Source organism: Castor canadensis, chromosome 3, assembly GCF_047511655.1.
Source record: "Castor canadensis chromosome 3, mCasCan1.hap1v2, whole genome shotgun sequence".
Taxonomy (NCBI): domain Eukaryota; kingdom Metazoa; phylum Chordata; class Mammalia; order Rodentia; family Castoridae; genus Castor; species Castor canadensis.
This window is the reverse complement of record NC_133388.1, coordinates 49,185,395-49,200,540: the sequence shown is the minus strand read 5'-3', so window position 1 is coordinate 49,200,540 and position 15,146 is coordinate 49,185,395. Positions and strand designations below refer to the sequence as shown.

Sequence of the window (15,146 nt, the reverse complement as noted above, 5' to 3'; positions counted from 1 at the left end):
CCAACTTGGACACCCTGAGAGAGCCATGCTTGTCACTTCTATGCTGACCATTGATAGTAAGCTACATATGCCAAACATTCCTTTTTGAGGAGGAGGGGTGCTGGGACTCAAACCCAGGTCTGTGTACATTCTAAGTAAGTGCTCTACCATTGAGCTACATCCCATCCCCAAGTATTCTTTATTCTGTTTTTCAAAAAACTTTTACTTGGGCCAGAGGAAGAAATGGTATCAGAAGATAAAACTATTACGCATATGCTAATTCAGTCTCATCTTTTAATATAATTGTGAAAATTTCTTCAATGGCTCTAATATTATTAGCAATTTCTTTTGTATATGCTGTGTATAGCCCTTAACCCGAAGAATAATGAACTTAATATATAGCAAATTGCTTTCCCCTCCCCTCCTCCAAGTGCTGACGATTAAATCCAGGGCCTCACTCGGCCACATCTGTAGCCCAATATTTAACAAATTCTTAGTTACTAACTTTATGGATTTTGGGGGATAAAATTTTTTATTCCAAGCTCCTAGAACCCTGCCATTCTGCTATTTCCCAAATAGTTTAAACTAAACCTAACCGGAAAGCTACATTTGCTACACAAATGTGGACATCAGATCTTGCTATAATTTTGGTTCAAATCTTTGGTTTTTAATTAAGTGCTTATTGATCATCATCATTGTTCATGTGTGTTGAATGGCAGATTCAGTATTTCACACATCTGTTTTCGTTGTTGTTCCCTCTCTTTCCCAAAGGTAATAACTTATGATGATTAGAGAGTAGTTCTTGAGTCAGTAATTATTGAGGCTGTAGAAGGGGTTCTTTCCCTTGTCTTCATGAAAGACATTTTCTCTTAGTTTACCCACTAATGAAGAGGGAGTCTTTAAAAAAAAAAAAAAGAAGAAGGATAAGGTCTGGCTTAAAACTCCCCAAGCTATTAGCTGGGAAGCCCCAATCTCCTTGACCAGTATCTCTCTCTCAGTTGCTTTGTTTCTGTTCTAGCTTCATTCCTGGATGGCCTGACCTTGTCAAAGCTCCAGACTAGAAGATACTCCAACATTTTGTTTTTCTCTTTCCCCCACCCCAACTCCACTCTCCAACACTCCCAGCTAAATCCACATGATGCAGAGCAGGACTTGAATGTCAAGGTTGCTGACAGCTGGCCTTCCCTGCATGGTTCCAATATAAAGCCTTCTGAGCCTCATCTTAACCCTGTAGACTCCAGCAGAGCTTCCCCCAGGCTTCTCTTCCACCATCTTGCTCTGTGAATTAGTAGCTCTGTGTTGAAGTCTGACTTCTTTTTGGTCATACCCTGAAGACTATGTTTGTATTTGCTTAAATTCTTAAAGTATTTAAACAGTCATTCTTAGCAGAGGTAAAATATTTTGAAGAAACTATAATGACTAGAGTGACTGTCTGATACATCATTCAAATCTGAACACATATTGAAGGTGAAAGGAGATGCTTACTGGAAAGGAGGGCCACAGATGTTGAATTGATTGATCATTCTACTAACGGAGCAAACAAGACTGTCCTGCAAGGATCCTGGAATCATGTCATTTGATTTTCCTTTGGAGAGAGAAGACAGAGCAAAGAGGAAGGAGGAAAGAAAAGGCAGAGTTGGGGGGAGTACACAAGAGAAGAGTGGGAACTCACTCTACTATAATCTGTGATTAATAAGCTCCAAACTCTCAAATACACTTATTGGGGCTTCTCCAAGAACAACGAGTAAGACTAGAGAATAAATCAAACAATCTAAGGTAAGATCCACTGAGCTGACTCCACAGTTAACCCAGATGCTAAATCCTCATGCCATAGTGTCTGATGTATATAGTTTTTTGCTCTATTTAGTTTTTACCCCTCCTTTTTACCTTTGATCATTCTCCCAATGACTTAGTCAACACAACTGCCTCAGGAAAGGAATGACTCTGGAAGCAAATAACACAAAATAATCTTGATTAGTAGTTTTTTTAGTTTTTAAATCTATAACTCAGGAGAATAGAAAGGATAAGATTATTTGTTACAGATATGGGAGAAGAAGTGATGAATAATAACAAAGAAGCCTCACTAGTCCACAGCATGTCCCCTTCTCTAGGCTCCCTCCCACCAGCCAGGAAACCACAGGGAGCCAGGAGAGGAAGGAGAGCTTACATGGTGATGAGTCCTGGATGGAACAGGCCTGTGCCCAGAGTGCCTTCTTGGGATACAAAGGAGAGAAGATTCCATATCAGAAGCTCCAGATAGATTGAGAATTGCAGTACAGAGGAAGCCTGTATTTACCTTCCTTAGTAGAATCTGGCAAAAAAGAAAGAACCCCCACTATCACTACCAGGAAGGATTCTGTCTACTCTGACCTGGCAAATGAATTTGAAAATACTCAGAGTAAACCTATGAATGGCAGGGTTGGGGCTGCTGGGGAAGTGGAATGATTCAAGAGTACTAAGGAGGTAACAAATGGCTGTGGATGGCCCCACGAATTTTCTGTAGTTCCAGAATGGCATGGAAGCATCAGATTTTAAACTTTGGCTAAGAGGTCCTGTAAGACCTAGAGCCAGACCCAAAGTTACTGTGGACTGTCCTGATGCATGGAATGACTGCAATGACCAGTGAATATTCATCCCATCTCATCATCTGTACTAGTAAAAAGTGATGACAGCTCAGGTGAGGTGTCCCCCACTCTCCTAACCTGCCTTCACTGGTGTTGTTAGCCTCAAACTTAGATGGAATCACAGGGAAAGGGCAGGCACCCCAAATGACTGAAATTAAGTTTCTACTGCACAGAAGAAAGGGTTCATTATAACTTTTAACCTCATTTATAGAAAAATAAACTTACCTTTTGCACCCGCGGGTTTGTGACCTGAGATTTGCATGTACTGATGTGTGGCTATACCCATTCCGTGCTCTTCCTCCTCCAAGTCCAGGCAGGGTGTCCCATCAGGGCAGCAGGTGCTCCACGTTTTCCCCAATGTTCAGAAGCATTGTACCTGTTCTGTGAATTCATCCTTTTGTGTTGCTTTTATAGCCATCACTGCCATGGAGAATTTCTCTCATCTTTCATTGTTTGGTGTTTTATGCACCATTTCCCTCTAAAAAAAACAACCATCTGGTCTGAAATCTGTACAATCACATTACCTCCACATTACCTCCAAGTTCTTTTCCTCTGAATCCTGACCTTAGAGGATGTGGACTTCTAATATCTACATGAGGCTTAAGATAAAATTTTTTTTTTTAATTAATGAACCATGACCCAACACAATTGGAGCCAATTGTTGGGAATAAGATTACCTGGGTTACAGGTGGACAGTCTCTGCCTTTTTTGGTTAGCACAGATAGAATATGCAAAAAAAAAAAAAAGGAGTTCAAGGAAACTCTGCTGCCTTTTGTGTTCTTAAAGTCTGAACTTAAACAATTAACCTTCCTCAGTGTAAGTTTGCTATACGAGCATGAATTTTGCTTCATAATTAAGGAGTAGGTAAGATTTGTAAAACACAAGTGGTCACATATGTTAAAACATAACTTTATTTTTCTGTAACTTTTTAAACTTAGTATGTTTAGGTACTCTTCTCCCCGTTCTCCACAGATGTTGCAAGTTGCGGGGAAGGCCAGGGCTTCTAGCAGTTGGCCTCCAGTATGGACAGGTATTCACTGAAATATTGCTTATACCATCTGGTTTTTGAAAGTCATACCACATGCCTGTGGTCATAGGCCAGTGTCTTCACTTCTTTGGCACCAGATTATCATGTCCACATGCTCTGTGTATTCCTCATTCTAACTGAATGCCCCTTCAGATCTACTGAACCACATCTCTTCAACCCCTTCGACGCTCCCAGAAGTAAAGTGAACGTCCACCTATGTAGGAGAATCAGAGGGCCATGAAAGTCCTCTTCTGTCTCCACCATCTCTCCTGAATTATTGCTGCCTTATGCTTCCTGGGTCATCTTCAAGAGAACCAGCCAGGCGAATTTTGTATTATTAAGTTAATTGTCCTTCCTATAGACTGCAGTAATCAAGACAGTGAAAAATCAAGATAGATGAAAAAAAAATAGACAACAAAACCAATGAAACAAAAGAGATTCCAGAAATAGATCCACACAAATTTAGTCTTCTGATCTTTAATAAGCAGCAAAGGCAACACAATGGAGAAAATGTGTTTTCAACAAATGATGCTAGAACAACTGAATACCCACATAAAAAAAAAATACAGACCTAATACATTTCACAAAAATTAGCTCAAAATAGGTGATAGACCTAAATGTAAAACACAAAGCTATAAAACTCCTATAATGTAACATAAAAGAAAACCTAACTTACCTTGAATATGGAGATGACATTTTATATACAAAACCAAAGACATGATATATCAAAGAAATCATTGATTAGCTGAACTTCATTTAAATTCATGACTTCTGTTCTATGAAAGACAATGTCAAGAGAACCAGAAGATAAGTCACATACTGGGGGAAATTATTTGCAAAGACACAACAAGATAGAGGACTATTATCCAAAATATACAAAGAACACTAAAGCTCTACAATAAAAAATGAGCAACCCAATTAAAAATGGACAGACACCTCATTAAAGAAGATTCCTGGATGGAAAGTAAGCTTATGGAAAGGTGATACTTATCATCAGAGGACTGCAAGTTAAAACAGTCAAATACCATTAACAGAATGGCCAAAATCGAAAACACTGTGAGCACAGAAATCTGATGAGGATGTAGAACATCAGGAACTCTTATTCATGGGAGGGGGACTATAAAATGGTACAGCCACTTTGAAGACATTGTGACAGTTTCTTTTAAAAATAGACACGTTCTTAAACATACGATCCACAGTCACACTCCTCAGTATTTACCCAAATGAGTTTTTAAAAGTATGTCTACACAAAAAACTGTGCACAGATGTTTATAACAACCTTATGCATAAGTGCCTAGACTTGAAAGCAACCAAATGTCCTTAAGTAAGGTAATGGATGGACAAGCAGTAGTCCATCCATTGTCCGGTAGTATATTCAGACAAGTGAATATTATTTAGTTTTACAAAATGTCACTGGTCTGGGCATAATGGTACATAGCTATGATCCTAGCACTCAGGAGGCTAAGGCAGGAGGATTGAGAATTTGAGGCTAGCCTGGGCTACACAGTAAGATCCTTCCTCAAAAAAACCCAAAACATATAACTTACAGCACCAAGAGTGAACCCTGTATACTATTCAAGCATGAAGATCACATATAGTTTCATCAATGGCACCAAATGTACCACTTTGGTGGATAATGGTGGTAGTCGGGGGATGTATGTGGGGACTGAGGACATATAAGAACCCTGTACTTTCTGCTCAATTTTGCTGTGAACCTAAAACTACACTAAAATGTAAAAATTATTAATTAAAAAATTCTATTGTCTGTGACAGGAACTTGGCTCTGGCAGGGATAATGAAAACCCTTCCTTTAAAGCGATTGTCTCCTACGAACATGTACTTAGGAATTCAAAAGCAGAAAGTTGACTTCTTTGTTCTTTCCTGCTATCCCTCTGATCTCCTGTGTTAGAGATTTCATGCAGATAGACTGTGGCCCAACTATAAATCCACCCAAATAATTTTTAGATGTTTGAGTTCATTTTCTATATTTTAAACCATGATTTTTATTCTCCAATAATAGCAACCAAAAGTTCTTGGAGAAGTTTTTTATTCCAAGACTAGGACAAAGAAATGATAAGATGAGACTGAAACATGTTGCAATGTCAGAAAATCAGGAAATACTCAAAAAGAAAAGAATGCACACAAGTCAAAGTGACATAGGAGGACTGGTGGAATGGCTCAAGTGGTAGAGCACCTGACTGGCAAGCTCGAGGCCCTGAGTTCAGAACCTAGTACCACCAAAACCAACTAACAAAACAAACAGAAAAGGACATTGGAGCCAACCTTCAGGAGCTTCCACTAGCCAAATTAAGAACAATTGGAGCAACAAACAAAATAATAACAATAGCATTGAATTCTAACCCATAAAATAAATATCCATTATTCCATGCTGATAAAAATTAAAAAACTGAATAAATAAATGAGGAAAAAGGACAAGACAACTTTACCTTACAGAAGAATTCCAGTTAATAAATGTAGAAATAAAGAAACTATATCAATACTAGGTAAACATTACAGTAATAACAACAGCATGAAGCACTAATGGGTGAGCAAAGATTTGAGAAAAACAGGGTATTTGTGTAGTATCAATTTGTCTCCCCCCCAAATTTGTCAATTACAGAAGGCAAAATGGCAACTTGACAGTGGAAAAATATGGCAGACATCACTTTAACTGAGTGATCAAAGAAAACATCACCCATAATGAGATCTATCAACATCATGTACACCTGACATCATAAACTGAGAAGGACACAGCATCACTTTCTGTGGCGTTTTTCCGAAGATGCATAATTATAGCTTAATCATGAAAAAACAGCAAACATATGTGAGAGACACAAAGCACAAAATAATTATCTAAAATGTAAAGGCCCTGAAAGACAAGGAAAAACTGAGACCAAAGAAACTCAAAGCAGAATGGAATCCTGGACTGGATTCTGAAACAGAAAAGGACCTTAGGGAAAAACTGGTGAAATTTGAGTATACAGTAAAATTTAATTAAGACCATAACAGCAATGTTAATTTTATAGTTTTGATAATTATGCTATGCATATATGTCATTAACATTAGGGAAAACTGAGTGAAGAGTATGTCTGAACTCTGTGTTTTTTTTTTTCAGCTTTTCTACAAGTCTAAATTTTTTTTTTAGTTGTGGCACTACTGGGGTTAGAACTCAAGGCTTTACATTTACTAAGCAGGTGCTCTACTGTTTGAGCCATGCCTCCAGCCCTATGAATCTAAAATTTTGTAAAACTAAAATTTAAAAAAAAATCAAGATATTTCACACATGCACGCACACAATCTGGACTTCCATGTCATCTGGAAAAATGGAAGACTCCACATATGATCATTTGTCATAGAGCAGCACCCACTACTTCCCTTTAAATAGGGTGTGTGTTTCCCAGTTTGGCACAGTCCACTCCCCTCCCTATCGTGCCACATGGGACCATGTTCCATTTATATATTGTGCAATGATTCTGGCTCCAGGAAGCATTTGAGTTTGGGATCCTTTTCTCAGTAAAAAAGCCCTGTGTTCCAGGCTCAATGAACTACCTGTAGTTCTCTAACCAAGCTGTTTTAAACCTTCGCATAGTTCACTTTACTTAAGCTGTTCTTGCCTGAACTGATTTCCTGCCTCAACGCCTTTCAGTCTTTCTATCCTTCAAGACCTAACATGTAGAGCACCCCCTCCACAAAGGCTCTGTCTATTCATTGAGTTCGTCTCTCCCTGTTCCTTGGAAAATAGTACTGTTTTCCCACAGTCACTTACTGTTATGAGTGTGGTGGCATAGTTTCCTAAGTGTTGGGGACACCCAAATGAGCAATATGACATTTTTGCTCATCAAAGATCTTCCAGGCCTGGAGGGAAGGAGACAAGAGAAGAAGCAACTCGAATTTCTGTGAGAAGTGCCATGATAAAGCTATGAACAAACTGTGAGAATGCCCAGAGGCGGGGGCTTCCAGAGGGGTGAGGCACTGGAGTCTTGTAGGAAAATGAGGAACTAAATAGGAAGTGCTGAGTGTGTGGAAGTAGGGAAGAGCCCTTTGATTGGGAAAAGCTCCATCAAAGGCCTGGAAAAACCTGAAAAGACAACTAGAAGCAGCTTAGAGTGCACAGTTTGACAGGTGACTTTGAGTAGGAAGAAACCTTGTACCTAGCAAGGTTTAATGTGCCTGTCTCTCTAACTTAATTATAGACTCCTTGAGGGGTAGAGAAATTAGGGGCAGAAAGAAAGACCATTAAACTTCAAGTTAAAAGACTTCACTTAAATCTCTACTCTTCTCTTGAGGTGATGGATGACATTGGTAGATAAGTATCTACTTATAAGCTATGTGAATGTAAGTAAATTCCTTAATATGTCTGAGCTTCAGTTCCCTCATTTGTAAAGCACTATGAACCACACAGAGCACTGAGGGCACCATTATTTTCCTGAACACTGAACAATCAGAATGAATGCTGGATAGCATGCTGGCTATGAGAACCTGCAAGTGCAAACCCGGGTATCCTGGCGGATAATAAGCCATGGTTGTGAGGAATGAATGGGCTGATCCATGTCAGCACAATGCCTGGCAGAGTCACTAACCTGATTCTAGTTAGTTACTAGAATCATGTTGCAGGCTTGGGCGTGTTTTCTTTTCTTTTTTTCGTATTTTACACTTTATTTTTATTGTTGCTGTTCTGTGGGTACATTGTGACATTTACAAAATTGCTTACAATTTATCACAGTTGAATTCACCCCCTCCATCATTCTTCTTTAAACCCCCTCCTCCACTCTTGGAATAGTTTCCACAGGGCTCATTTTTCCATTTTTGAACATGTTTACAGAATATTTCCACCATATTCACCCTCTGACCACCTTTCCTTATATCCACCCCCTTCCTACTGGTTCCCAACCCTCAGGCAGGACCAGTTTTGCCTCCCTTTTCTCTGTTTTTATAGAAAAAAAGTTGCATTTTTAATTGGTTATGATAACTATACAGGGTATTTCATTGTGACATTTCCCTCTATATGTGTATTATAACACGAATTGATTCATCCACCCTCTATTTTTAAAAATTTTATTTTACTGTTTTTGCATTTACTTACATGTGTATACATTATTTGGGTCACCACCCCCACCACCCCAACCCCTACCTCCAGGTAGAACCTGCTCCGTCCTCTTGTTCTCTGATTTTGTTGAAGAAAAAAGATAATAAGAAAAACATAGCACTCTTGCTAGTTTGAGATAAAGATAGCTATTCAGGGAGGTTTCCATGTTTATGTGTATTACAACCCAAATTGGTTCTTCTTTACCAGACCTCTTCACTACTTCCTGGTTCCCTTCCCATAGTGGCCTCTGCCAGTTTAAGATTACTATATTCACTCCTCTACAGTGAGCACATCAGCCACATTCAAGTTTTAGGTTTCCTTTCCTTTCACTATTCCTCCTGTGCACGTTCTCCCCTTAGTGTGTGACCTATCTTCAATAATATTACTGCATTTGTTTTGGATATATAATCCGCATATGAGGGAGAACATGTGGTTTTTGGCCTTCTGAGCCTGGCTAGCTTCATTCACTTAAGAAGATATTCTCTAGTTCCATCCATTTACTTGTGAATGACAAAATTTCATTCTTCTTTGTGGCTGAGTAAAACTCCATTGTGTGTAAATACCACATGTTCTTAATCCAGTCATTGGTATTGGGGCATCTTGGCTGTTTCCATAGCTTGGCTATTGTAAACAGTGCTGCAATAAACATGGGTGTGCAGGTGCCTATGTAGTAACCTGAGTCACATTCCTTCGGGTGTATCCCTAGGAGTGGGATTGCTGAATTGTATGGCAGATCTATTTTTAGTTTTCCATAGTGGTTGTACTAGCTTATATTCCCACCACCAGTGTGTGAGGGTTCCTTTTTCCCCACATCCTCACCAACATGTGTTGGTGGTGGTATTCTTGATGGTAGCAATTCTAATAGGAGTGAGGTTTTGATTTTCATTTCCTTTATGGCCAGGGATGATGAGCATTTTTTTCATGAGTTTTTTGGCCATTTGGAGTTCTTCCTTCAAAAAAGTTATGTTTAGTTCATAGTTCAGTTTCCCATTTCTTTATCGGTTCATTGATTTTTGGGGGTGTTTTAGTTTTTTGAGCTCCCTGTATATTCTGGTTATCAGTCCTTTGTCTAATATATAACTAGCAAAGATTTTCTCCCATTCTGTGGGTTGTCTCTTCAATTTACAGACCATTTCTTTTGCTGTGCAGCTTTTTAAATTTCATGTAGTCCCATTTATTCATCCTTTCTCTTAGTTGCTGGGCTGTTGGAGTTCTATTGAGGAAGTCCTTGCCTATACCTCTTGTTTCTACTGTATTCCCTGCTCTTTCCTGTACTAACTTCAAGGTTTTGGGTCTGACATTAAAGCCCTTAATCTACTTTCAGTTGGTACTTGTACAAGGTGACAGGCATGGATCTAGTTTCAGTTTTCTGCAGATATATAATCACTTTTTCCCAGCCACATTTGTTGATGAGGCTCTTTTCTCCATCGTATATTTTTGGTGCCTTTGTCAAAAATAAGGTGGGCATAGCTGTGTGGATTCATAGCTGGGTCCTCTATTCTGTTCCACTAGTCTTCGTATCAGTTTTTGTGCCAGTCCCATGCTGTTTTTATTGCTATGGATCTGTAGTATAGTTTGAAGTTGGGTATTGTGATACCTCCTGTGTTGCTCTTTTGTGCTGAGTATTGCCTTGGCTATTCATGGTCTTCTGTGTTTCCAAATGAACTTTAGAGTAGATTTTTCAACCTCTGTGATGAATATCATTGGGATTTTGTTGGGAATTGCATTGAACATGTAGATTGCTTTTGGTAGTATAGCCATTTTTACTATGTTGATTCTGCCAATTCATGAGCATGGTAGATCTTTTCACCTTTTGTAGTCTTCTTTGATCTTTTTCTTCAATGGTTTGTAGTTTTCCTTGTAAAGGTCATTCACATCCTTTGTTAAGTTTATTTCTAGGTATTTGATTTTTTGAGGCTATTGAAATGGAATTATTTTCCTATATTCTTTCTCAATCTTCTCATTGTTGCTATATAGAAAGGTTACTGATTTTTGTAAGTTGATTTTGTATCCTGATACTTTGCTGAAGCTATTTATGGTATCTAGAAGTTTTTGGGTACAGTTTTTTGGGTCTTTGAGGCATAGGATTATGTTGTCTGCAAATAGGGATACTTTGACTATTTATTTACCTATTTGTATTCCTTTTAATTCTTCTTCTTGCCTTATTGCTCTGGCTAGGAATTCCAGGACTATGTTGAATAGGACTGGGGAGAGTGGGTACCCTTATCTTGTTCCTGACTTTAGGAGAAATTGTTTCAGTTTTTCTCTATTGAGTATGATGTTGGCTATAGGTTTGCCATATATAGCCCTTATAATGTTGATGTGCATTCCTTCTATTCCTAGTTTCCTTAGAGCTTTTACCATGAAATGCTGTTTAATCTTATCGGAGGCTTTTTCTGCATCTATTGAGATGATCATGTGGTTTTTTTCTTTGTTTCTATTAATTTGCTGTTTTACATTTAATGATTTGTGTATGTTGAACCATCCCTGCATCCCTGGGATAAAGTAGACTTGGTCATGGTGAATGATCTTTCTGATATGTTGTTGGATTTGGTTTGCCATTATTTTATTGAAGATTTTTGCATCAATGTTCATTAAGGAGATTGGCCTGTAGTTCTCCTTATTGGATGTGTCCTTGTCTAGTTTTGGAATGAGTGTAAAACTGGCTTCATAGAATGAGTTAGGTAGTGTTTTTTCCCTTTCTATTTCATGGAAAAGTTTAAGGAGTATTGGTATTATTTCTTCTTTAAAAGTCTGGAAGAATTCAGCAGAAAATCTACCAGGTCCTGGACTTTTCTTTTTTGGGAGATTCTTTATTTCTGCTTCAGTTTTATTATATGTTACAGATCTGTTTAAGTGGCTAATGTCCTCTTGGTTCAGTTTTGCTTAGTCATAAATATCTAGAAATTTGTCCATTTCTTCAAGACTTTCCCAATTTATTTGAATATAGGTTCTCAAAGTAGTCCCTGATAATTCCTGGATTTCCTTAGTGTTTGTTGTTATCTCCCCTTTTTTGTTTCTGATATTACTAATTTGGGTCTTTTCCCTCCTCATTTTACTCAGATTTGCCAGGGGCTTGTCAATCTTGTTTATTTTTTCAAAGAACAAAATTTTTGTTTCATTGATTCTTTTTATGTGTTTTTTTTTTTTTTTGGTCTCTATTTCATTAATTTTAGCCCTGATTTTTATTATTTCTCTCCTTCTGTTTGTTTTGATTTGTTTGTTCTTGTTTTTCCAGGAGTTTGAGATATAGCATTAGGTCATTTGTTTGAGATCTTTCTGTGTTTTTAATATATACACTCATGGCTATAAACTTTCCTCTTAGGGAAAACCTATGTCCCATAGGTTCTGATAGGTTGTGTTTTCATTTTCATTAAGTTCCAGGAACTTTTTGACTTCCTCTGTTATTTCTTCTATGACCCACTGATCATTGAGCAACGTGTTATTCAGCCTCCAATTGTTTGAGTATTTTCTGCTGCTGCTTTTGTTGTTGAGTTCTAGTTTTAATGCATTGAGATCAGATAGAATGCAGGGGGTTATTTCAATTTTTTTATATTTGTTGAGGTTTGCTTTGTACCCTAAGATATGATCTATTGTTGAGAAAGTTCCATGTGCTGCTGAGAAGAATGTATATTGTGCTGCTGGTGAATGAAATATTTTGCAGACATCAGTTAGTCCATTTAATCTATGGTGTCATTTAGGTCTAGGATTTCTTTTTTTTTCTTTTTCAGGGGTGAATGCAAATGCAGTCCCCACTACCACAAATTATGCAGTCAAGTTTCCCACATTTGGGGAAATCACAGGGGTCAGCACATCCAGAGTGCAATGGATAAGCCTCACCCTGGGAAAACCACCTTCGTGATCATGGTATCTCCCCTGCCAGGTAAGTATTAGGTCTAGGATTTCTTTGTTGATGTTTTTGTCTGGGTGACCTATCTATTGGAGATAGAGGAGTGTTAAAGTCTCCCACAACCACTGTGTTGGAGTCTATATGTGCTTTTAAGTCCTTTATTGTATGTTTGATAAAGTTGGATGCACCAACATTGGGTGCATATAGGTTGATAATTGTTATTTGCTTTTGATGTATTGCCCCTTTTATTAGTACGAAGTGACCTTGTCTCATTTGACCAATGTAAGTTTGAAGTCTATTTGTCTAAGTTTTGCTACTCCTGCCTGTTTCTGGGGGCCATTAGCTTGGTAAATCTTCCAGCCTTTCACCCTAAGCCAGTCTTTATTTCTGCCAATAAGTTGGGTTTCTTGTAAACAACGGAATGACAGATCTTCCTTTTTAATTCAGTTTGCCAAATGGTGTCTTTTGCTGGGGGAGTTGAGGACATTGACATTTAAAGTTAACATTGATAGGTATGTGGTGATTCCTGCCATTTAGTTGTTTTTGTTGTTTAAGGATTTGAGTATAGTTCATCAAATCAATGCTACTCTCTGATTCCTTGTCTTGTCTTCTCCTGCAGTTTAATTATTCCTGTCCTCTCATGGTTTTGTGATCCCCAAAAGGCTCCAACTGGTGATCTAGCCCAGCTGCTGTTGTAAAGGTCTATCATAACACTGGCTAAGAAAACAAAAACAAGTTTTGGAAAAGCTTATCTGCAGCCAGAGGTTCATCTGTGTTTGGAATCCTGAGGGTGGGTTTTGACCAGATGCTTCTTCACCAGGGGCCAGGCTCAGCTTTGCTTTGCAGTAATGTGGTTACTGTACAGGTGAAGACATCATGGAGCTGTTATGCTGGATAGCTCTCTTGGCCTTCAGGATTCTGGAATTTTAGATTCTCTGTTTATGTCCAAGAACCTCTCTCGTGAGGAATCTTTGCTTTTCACTCGGTTCTATAACAATGCCATTGGTTGAATTATTTAGTTCTCTGGAGATGACACAGAGGAATTCTACTTGATCTTCATTTCCATTGTTATTGGAGGATCCAATACTAATTAGGTGTTCAAATTTCCAGACATCAGACATGGTGGAGGCCATCTGTGTGTGCTCTTCTTGACACTGCAGGACTCTGCACACATGTTTCATGGGGCCTTGTGAGGGTCTGTTCTCATTGTCTCATATCCCTTCCTTAACCAGCCACACAAGAGATGTGATATTGTAAAACTCTGCTTCTTCCAGCACACCTTCTTCTGCCAACTCCTTAGTAACGATAAGTTTCCCATGGCAGATGTAGTTAGGATAGGACCAAAGTAGTTGGGATCTCTAAACTGGCCATGTTTTCTATCTCATTTAATTCTTACAATAATTCTGTGAGGCACACATTGTTCTTTCTATATTTAATAAGTGAGGAAAATGAAGCTGAAAGAGGTTACTCAACTTGTCCACAATCATAAAACTAATCCAAGTTGAGATCTGAAATGCCAAGTATCATATTCAACCCACTAGGAAATTTGCAGGATCAATGGCAAAATAAATATGCACTCCCTTATTCAAAAAGTATTAAGATTCCCAAGACTAGGACAAAAGAACATGAAACCAAGTGTGTGGCCCTTGTAAGTGTGGGGTCCTTTTAGGTGGGGAAGTGTGAGACTGCACAAGTTGTGAAGCCAGTCCTGACTGGTGTTGTTTCCAAAATACCAGAGTGTGCTGGAAAGAGAGCCAAGATGAAGGAAAAGCTAGAGCATTTGCCTCAGGAATAAAAGAGTAAATACCAGACAAATGTATACTCTTTTAATGCTCCAAAAATGCCATTGCAATGTACTAGCAGCTTCTAATGAGCATAGGGGTCATTAGTAAAATAAAGAAGTCAGGAAGCAGAGAAAAGAAAAACCCACCCAGGCATGATCTGCTGTTGTAAGGAATGCCAGTGAACTTGATACCACAGTGTGGTTCAATGAATTGTTCTGGTTTTTCCCCCTTTGCCAAGGAATCTAATTATGATTCCTAAAGAACAATGAAGACCTTCATATATCACACTTAGGGTAGTTCAAACTCAGCTGCTTCTTGAAATCATGTTTTAACCCGAACAAATGTATCCCAATTACTGACCACATTAGCTAAGATTTTTGGAAAAACCTGCTCAGCAAGGACACTTCATTTCAACTCTGCTCAAGTAAGCAAAGAGAGAAAGTAAGTAGGGAAAAGGATGTCTTGAGTCATGAGTTTGTCCTTCCCTGGCTTCTCTCTCTGAGCTTGCTGGGGAGCAGCCTCCTCTGGGCTGCAGAGAAGTCTGCTTGAGGAGGCAATGCTTACCTGTCCACTCCTGCCACTTCCCAAAGCTCAGAGGCTGCATCCGTGTTCCCAGTGATTCACATGTGTCTAGAGATGCTCACACACTTCAAAGGTAGCATCTTCACCTGACAGAAGGGAAAGCTGAGCAGTTACTCATCCTATATTGTTTTGCTTCCTTTCAGATTGAATTTTCATCAGTTCTATGGGAGGATGAAAATAACAGATCAACAAGCATTTATTTGGCACCTACTAA

At 38.6% G+C, this 15,146-nt stretch overlaps 1 non-coding gene across 1 annotated transcript; it reads right to left on the bottom strand.

The window, feature by feature from the left end:
- Nucleotides 1-12,446: 12,446 nt before the first annotated feature.
- Nucleotides 12,447-12,607, bottom strand: LOC141421905 (U1 spliceosomal RNA). Its single transcript, XR_012446595.1, has one exon. It is a non-coding gene; the product is annotated as a U1 spliceosomal RNA (small nuclear RNA).
- Between the last annotated feature and the right edge of the window lie 2,539 nt (nucleotides 12,608-15,146).